A 9,039-nucleotide genomic window follows, 5' to 3' on the forward strand; every position below is an offset into this window, starting at 1 on the left:
ATCTTAATAAATACAAAATAAATAGGATTCTATGATAAATATTAAATAGGCCAAGGAATATGTACCTCTAACCATTGATACGATTAGTGTGGTATTCGATATTCTAACTAGTGATGCACACGGGGCGGGGAATTGGCGGGGAGTCTCCCCCTGTCCCCGTCCCCATTTATATTTCTAATCCCCGTCACCGCTCCATCTCTGCTTATTCCTCGTCGGGGACGGGGTGGGGAATCCCCACGGGGAACTTATTTATTTAAAAAATAAATTTTATATTAAAATTTTAACGGGGAATGATATCCCTGTTCCAGTCCCATTTAACATTCGGGAATTGAAAGTTATCCCCATCCCTACCCTGTTTCCCATTTAGACGGGGATTCCTCGTTCTATTAGGGGCGGGTCCCCGCGGGGAAAATGTGCATCCCTCTAACCTCTCGCTAATTATTTTTTATGGGGACCGTATATATAGATTTAAGACTTTCTAACAAAATTTTTGTCACAAATAATGTCATAATATTTTATAAATCAATTAGGATATCAATAATGTAGAATAATTTAATAATGGTAATTATTATAAATATAGTATCAATCAATTTTAATATTGACTTTAATTATAATTATGATTTACAATAATTCTAACTAATTATTATATTTTAATTTTGTCAAAATTAACTGTAAAAATAATTATTACATATTTATATCTATAATGGTTATATGCTAATATTATCACAAAAACGCCACTAATTTTGCTCGAAAGTTTTCCCATTCAAAATAATCAATTTTGGAAAGTCGATCAATCTAAAGAGTCTGCATGTGAAAACTCACATTTAAATATGATAAACTCATATATTATGGATTATAATTTTGATTGTTGAGTAGTTTAAATTAACTTAAAACATTAGACTTGTAACAATAGTATAAATCCCTTGAAAAAAATAACAATAGTACAAATATAATACTTTTTATAATAATATCCTTCTTATCGTTGATTAAAAAAAATTATGAAAAGTTTTTCATTAGGAAAATATATATATATATATGCGGTTAAGAAAGAATGAAAATTTATGCTCTTTATTTATTTTTTTTACAGTACAACAAATTCAAAAAAAAAATTAAAAAAAGTTCTTAAAATTTAGCATTTAAATTCTAGAGTTTTGAAATAGTTGATCCATCTATTCTTTCCAGTAAACAAGAGTTTTGTAGAAAAAATCTTCAACATATATTTTCTTTCGTAATTAAGTCCTTAATCTTTCAACATATATTTTCTTTTCTCTAAAGTAAAATTATGTTTCGCAATTTCACAATTTAATTTTTTAATTTGTATTTGACTCTTGGATACAAATCACGATAATGTATATTTTTTATTGAAAGGAAAAAGGTTAAATATTTTTTTACGAGATAAAGTTTTGTAATGCTAGACACACATTTAAATTGCATACACTTTTTATAGACAATGATGTGTGCTAATTTTTAATCATAGATAATTTTGAGTAGGGATTACATTACTTTTAATTATGTGGTTTAGATTAATTACACATTATTATGTATAAATAATATGTATAATTTAAGTTTGTTTCAGTCGTTACTCTAAAAAAAAATACACAATATTGTTACAAAACCTTATTTTGACATAAATATTGAATGGAAACTTGAAAACAAGTATGATATGCAAACTACTTGGAAAGTAGGGATAAATGCTAATTTTTAGTGTAAAATACATAAGAGAGTTTTGCTACAAAATAACAAAAAAATAAATTAATTAATTGTTTTAATTTCCACTGTACTTTATAGTTAAGTTTTATTATTTATTTTTGTGACAATAAAATAATTTATTGAAGATAATCTTAATGTAATATAATATGGAAGAAAAATAGAAATTCTCCAACAAATTCATAATTATCTATTCGAAAAAGTATGCACAACTAATTGCAATATCCAATATAGATTAAGAACACTTTTATTACAAAGTTTGGACATTAAACTCAAAATATTCTTCAGCATAGATCCTAAGTCCAATTCAACAATGGATCCGATTCAAAGCTAACAACAACAAAAAAACATGATAGCCACCTATTAATAGTTACAAATAAACACACAAACAATCTAAAATCTAATACTTTGAGTGATAATTATAATAAATTAAATTGGTTAAGTAAGGAGTGTGAGGAATAAATGTTTATAATTAAGTTGATACAGTTGTCCTACAAAAAATTAAAATAGAATGATTTTGAATGTTGAGTGGGATAAGTTGTGACACTTGGTATTTATTATTTCAACAAGCTATGATTATTAACTCACTCACCTATATTTCATACCAAATATTAGATTAGAGACTTTGGCTATTATCTCTTATCTTTATTAATAAACCTTCCCACATTGTAAAATGTCCATCTAAAGTTTATAACTACAAAACCAAATTTTAAATCTTATCTAGAACATATTTTTTAAGTGTTTTTGTAAATTTTTAAGATTATATTATAGAGAATAATAACAAATAAATTTTTAATTAGAATTAGGATTAAATTTTAATATATATTTTATATCTCTTTTATATAATAAGTGTGTAGATAACGAAAAATTTTTGTTTTAACAATTTTTTATTTTTTTAAATGTTAACTTTAACTGAATATTCTTATATTTAACGGTAGTTTGTAAACATCACTTAAACTTAAATAAAATAAAATAAATAATAAAAAAAATTAAAATAGGATATTTTTAAGATATTTTACAATGATAATTATTTTAAAATAATAAATAATTAAACAAATTAAAATAAGGTATTTTTGATATATTTTACACTACTAATTATTTAAAAATAATAAATAATTAAACAAATTAAAATATGATATTTTTGAGATATTTTACAATGATAATTATTTAAAAATAATAAAATCAGACATTTTATAACTATAATAAAATTTAATTGAACTTAAACTCACTTATTAGAATAATATCATATTAAACATATAACATAATCTACTGTCAATTAGCAACAAATTGTTTTTTTTAACTAGCAAAAAACTTAAATTTAAAATTCACGTGTAATATTTAATACTACATTAAACATATAATATATAATTTCTTGTTGTCACTCTTAAATTCAAAAACTTAAACAAAAATAAATAAATTATATAATTAAAATATGATATTTATTTAAAATTTATATAACATTAATATAAATTTAATAAAAATAATTAATAAATTTTATAAATAAAACTAACCAAACGTGATATTGCATGCTGCTTGTATCTAATATATATAAATACATGTAAATTTAATTTTAATTCAAATTCCCATGACCTAATCGTACAAATTTAAAAGAAAATAAAAATAAGAATGATGTTTAATAATTTTGTGTGATATCATAAAATAAAATCACATAAAAGAAAATAGAGAGATAAATAAAAATAAATAAATGCATAATAAGACAAACTGATTGTATCAATATCTATATAAGAATGCAATTGTTTCAATGCTTCTATAAAATTATCTTATTTGTTATTGGAGAATGAGATAACTAGAATTGTACTTAACTATATATTAGTTTATGGTAAAATTAATGTAACCACCCCTAATTAAATTAATAACTAGCTAAAATATGGTCATAATTTTTTAACATCTCTGAGATCTTTCAAACATATGAATTTAATTTGATAATGCTTATGTGAATAAATTATTATTATTATTATAAATTTAATCAAGGACTAATTTTAAATTTTATTGAACTAAATTTATCAGTAATTCAAAATTTAATACCATGCTAGTTGAAAAAAATATTAAATTAATATAGTTTTTAAATTTAGATCCACTATATTTTTTGATTTTATACCAATCACATATTTAGTTTTTCAAAACTAAAAAATAATTTACAGACATGAAATCAATCACATTTTTATAAACATATTTTTAGACACTAAATTCAAATTTTCATTTTAGAATCATATTTCTTAATAATATAGTTTTCTAATCGTAAATCAATCAGAACATAAGTTTTTCCAAGTTCTGAGCTCTCTATATCTTTTGTCTAATCAAGACTAGAGTTGTAAATACGGGCTGGGCTTTTTAGCACGGCACGAGCCCGGGAGGCACGAACATAACACGACATGAAAAAATATGGACTTGGGCCAGGCACGATACGAATTGAAAATTGGCACGGCACGACACGACATGTGCCTGAGCACGACACAACACAACAAGCCCGAAGGCACGACACGAAAGCACGAACAAACTAGTCCGAAAGCACAACACGATAAAAAGCTAGATATTTTGACATTAAAAATGATGATAAATTTGTATACTTCAATTATAACGACCCAAAATCACTAATATGACTTAAGGGCCTAGATTAGTGTGTCGGGAGGGCATAAGTGGCTTATGTGTGAATTTATTAATTTAATGCATAATTATATGATAAGCATGCATGTATGGTTATATGAATGTAAATGTGATTATATGCTATAATTGTGCGAACCACATTATTATGTGAGTAAATCTGCAGTATGCGACTTGAGGCGATCCTAGGGAGCTAGTTAGCGGGAAAGTCACAACGGGGCTTAATATTTGACTTGGGGCAGGTCAGGGGGTATTTCAGGTAGGGGTGCACACGGGTCGGATTTTCGGGTTTCGGGTTCATCGGGTTCGGGTTTTACGAGTTTCGGGTTGAGAAAAATGGTACCGAAACCAATCAAAAAATTTCGGGTTTTTTCGAATTTCAGGTTTTATTCGGGTTCGGTTTCGGGTTTGATTCGGGTTAGGCTGGGCCATTTGTGTTTTGGGCTGAAAAGCCAAATTTTGCAAAAATACCATTTTTTTACACTTTTTTTCAAGAATACCATTTTTTTCTAATTTTGGGTTGGGCTGGGCCAATTGAGTTTTGGGCCGAAAAGCCAAATTTTGCAAAATTACCATTTTTTACACTTTTTTTTCAAAAATACCATTTTTTTTTCAGATTTCGAGTTTGAACCCAAACCCGAGTTTTAAAAAAATTCAAACCCGACCCAAATTTTGTCGGATTCGGGTCGGATTTAACCCGAATCCTATGAGTTTTCCTAAAAAATGGGTTTTTGGGTTGCGAGCTTACGGGTTTTTCGGGTCAAATGTTCACCCCTAATTTTAGGTATTGGACGGTTATTTAGGTTATCAAGTTATGAAAATAAATAATTTGAGATATATTTGAGGTTAGGAAGTTTAGGCGGGAATACTGGGGAATTTTACCATTTTGCCCTCGGGAATGTTTCCGCTACCCCGAGCCTCGGGATTGGTTTAATTGCTTGAGGATAGATAGATAAAACTTAGAAAAAATAGTGGAAACTCAAGGAACCGACCCTCTCATTTTTCTCTCCTCCTCTATTCTTCTCCCAAGGAAAACACTGAAAACTAAGGGGATTTGGCTGGGAATTCAGAGGTTTAAGCTAATGAATTGGAGGATTAACTTAGTGGAAGCTAGGGGAATCAAACTAGAAACTAAGGTAAGCACTGGATTTCATTTTGATCAATTGATTGTGAGGATTTTGGGCTGAAATCTAAGGGTTCTTAGGTTCTTAATTTCAAGGTTGAATTAAGGCAGGAAGCTTGGGAGTTAGCTCAGAGTTTGCTTAGAGAAGTGGTTCTACAGTGGAGGTAAGCTTGAATTTATGATCTAATGGTTGAATTCTGGTGTTTCATGGCTTGTTTTTATGTTCTTAAGCTTTTGGGTTTCAGAAATTAAAATGGGATTTTAATGAGTTTCTAAGCTAGGTTTTTGCTGGATTATGTTGCTAGAATCATGTTAGAGGTTTGTGATCAATGGGTTTTGGAATTAGGGTGGTTTGGGGTGGTTTTGAGAAAGGTTGGGATGTTAAAAAATAGTGGATTTTCTGGGCACGAGGGGCTCGGCTGCAGCTCTGTTCTAGAGTGCAGCGGCCCTGCGGAGAAAGAAGAGCCAAGGAGGCTTTGTGGTAGGAAGCGCCGCGGCGCCACAGGGCAGGGCCGCGGCGCGTGTCTGTGATCAGAGAGGCCTAGCCTCTGTTTTAGGGGGAGGGCCATGGCGCAGGTTTTTAGGGCCGCGACCCTCAAGGGCATTTTTGGTTATTTGAAGGTTTTAAGCGCGGGAACCTAACCTAGGGTGCTCGGGATCGATTCCACCACCATGCTTGGTGGAATTCGATGTCCTGGAAGCTAGAACTTCGCCCAGAAACCTTTATTTGAATATTAATGGAATCCCTTATCTTGGTTGTGACTAGGTAAAAGCTAGGGCTCGGGAGACGGATCGTGCTCAAGGGGCATCTCTCGTAATCGAAGCGTTTGGAAATTAAAGGTAAGAAAACTGCACCCGGTTGTGGATTCATAATGGGACAAGGGGTTCCCTGTTTTGTATGCTTTCTAGAGGATGGTATTATGCCATGTAAATAGTAGACAAAAGGCCTAAGAGTGCTGGAGTTTACATTAGCGCACAGGGCGCGGCTCAGCCATTGGTAGCTGAGGACAGCTTATTATGCACTGAGCTCGATTTAAGCAGGCCGGAGTCAGTGGGGTAAACAGAGGGTGCGACCTAAGGGCGTCGACCCTATTCATTGTGTAATCTGGTTGTTGTAGGTGATTGTTGAGTATGATTGCTAAATGTTTAAACATGCTTAAAGAGTTTATGATTATTATCAACACTTGTGTTCTGATATTAAGCTTTCTTGCTGGGCCTTGGCTCACGGGTGCTACGTGGTGCAGGTAAAGACAAAGGCAAGCTTGATCAACCCTGATCTGGAGAGCTCTGGGAGCAGAATGTACATGAATAGTTGCTCAGCCGCCACAGTTTATGTAATGCCCTGGTTACCCCAGAACAGTTACGGTGAACCGGAAATTTGACTCGCTACCCGAGTCCTTTGGTTAAAAACGTGCTTCTAAATGTTATTACCAGGCTAAGGTGGAAAACCAATGAAAATGAAAGGATAAAATTATTAAATATACAATTGTTCATGGACCCATAAAAACATTTACAAGTTATTTACAACTCAAAATGGTCATTATTGTTTCAAATTTACAAACCCGCCGACCTATGCGGCAAAAATACGGTAAACCCCCTAGTTCCTCTAAGAACTCTTTGGCCGTGGTGGTCAAGCGGCCGCATATGTACACATCACCACCTAAGCTCTCCACTCAAGGCTGGGTGAGCTTTTCTTTCCTTTTACCTGGACCACATAGCACCCATGAGCCAAGGCCCAGCAAGAAAACACAATATAGCATGAATATAATATCAACAATGATCATAATAATCATTCAGGACTTTCAGTCCAAAATAGAGGAGTGACATTTGAAAAGTCACTAAGGTGGATACAGCTCCCTTTAGCCATATGACGATAGGGTCACCGGGGCTTAACAGATAAGTGAACCTTTCACTAGCTTAAACAGGATAGGTGCATGATGACTAGTCACCAACATAACCTTCCTCATGACCCTAGAGTCATAACTATGGAACACTGTTCCCTAGCCATGTGACAAGCAGTCACCTAGGCCTTAGGCCCTGGCTCTGAGTAACCAGTCCTAGACTAGCCAAGCGCTTATAAGTTTCATCGACCTTAGGGTCGGTCCAGCATTAATGCCTTAGAGTCATTCAATACTGATATCGATTAGATCTAATCTTCATCCGGCCCTGCGTTCAAGATGCTTATGTCGTTTCTGACTTTTAGGTCAGTGATACGCGACCAGTGTCGTCCCTGACTAATCAGTGCCGTACACAAGTAAACAACATTTGCTAGCATTTAATATGCAATCATTGTCCACATTTATCAACCAACATGCCTCAACAACAATCATGCATGTCATATACACAGGGTGCAGTTTTCTTACCTATGATTCGAGCGAGAATGAATAAAAGAACGGCCCTTGAGAATGATCTGACTTTTAGTCCTTTAGCGGTCTCGTAGTCATAACCAAATATGGGACACCATCAATAAAATGAACAACAAAGGTTCACAAACCAAGATCTAGCCTCTGGGACATCAATCCCCACTAATCCGGGTAGTAGGAACAATCCTGAGGCCTAAAACCAAGTTCCCAAGGTCAAAACACTCAAACGGGCTCAAAACCAACCAAGGGCTGCGGCCCTAGCACCTTGAACCGCGGCCCCCAGCCACTCCAGGAGCAAGGGTCGCGGCACCCAGCAAGGCCAAAACCCAACACCTGCTTCTTCGAGCTAGGGCCGCGGCGCCCAAGAACAAGGCCGCGGCCCCCAACCCAGAACCATCCCCAAACTCGATTTCCATCATCCCAAACCCTCCAAAAACATACCTAAACATTTCCAAATCCAAAAATCAAAGTTCTCAAGCTTCCCAATGATCCAAAACTATCAAATCCCAAGGCTCAAACGAACCAAAAACTCAACGATTCACAAAATCCAATTCAAGGCTTAGAAACTCTAAAAACTCAAACTTAAAACTTAGATTACCTTTGATTGGGTTGTTTTTCGTCAAATCCTTCGGTCAAGAAGCTTCTAATCTTTCCTAGGATCGCTATGCCTCGATCCTCGCTTGATTCCGACTCCTAGAACTTGAGATTTCTTTGAAAATGCCTCGAACGGTAAAACGAACTAACGGGAAGAGAGAAAGGGATTTATAACGTACGGTACTATCTGACAAGCTACTTCAAGCTTAAGTAACCTCAAATAAAACCTAGTGCTCGGGGTCCCGAAAACACCCCCGGGGACATTATAGTCAAAATTTCCATAATTTCCTCCTGATCTCAATAACTCCCAATTTATCATCAAATAACATTCTCATATCTCAATATCCCAATGAAAGACTCTGTTATGAAAAAACTGCTAATTCACAATATAAGATCGTCACATGCCGAATGGCTCGAATATATCTCCATAATAATAGGATCTCATCCATAAATCACAATATGCACCAAAATACACAAATATGCCCTCAACGGGCCAAATTACCAAAACACCCTAATAATCAAATGTGGACCCACATGCATGCATATAACATCATATTATAATACAATTCACATAAACATGCACATTATCATTTAATGGCATAATTAAACAGTGATGGCCCTCCCGGCCTA

The sequence above is a fragment of the Humulus lupulus genome, chromosome 4, assembly GCF_963169125.1.
Source record: "Humulus lupulus chromosome 4, drHumLupu1.1, whole genome shotgun sequence".
Taxonomy (NCBI): Eukaryota; Viridiplantae; Streptophyta; class Magnoliopsida; order Rosales; family Cannabaceae; genus Humulus; species Humulus lupulus.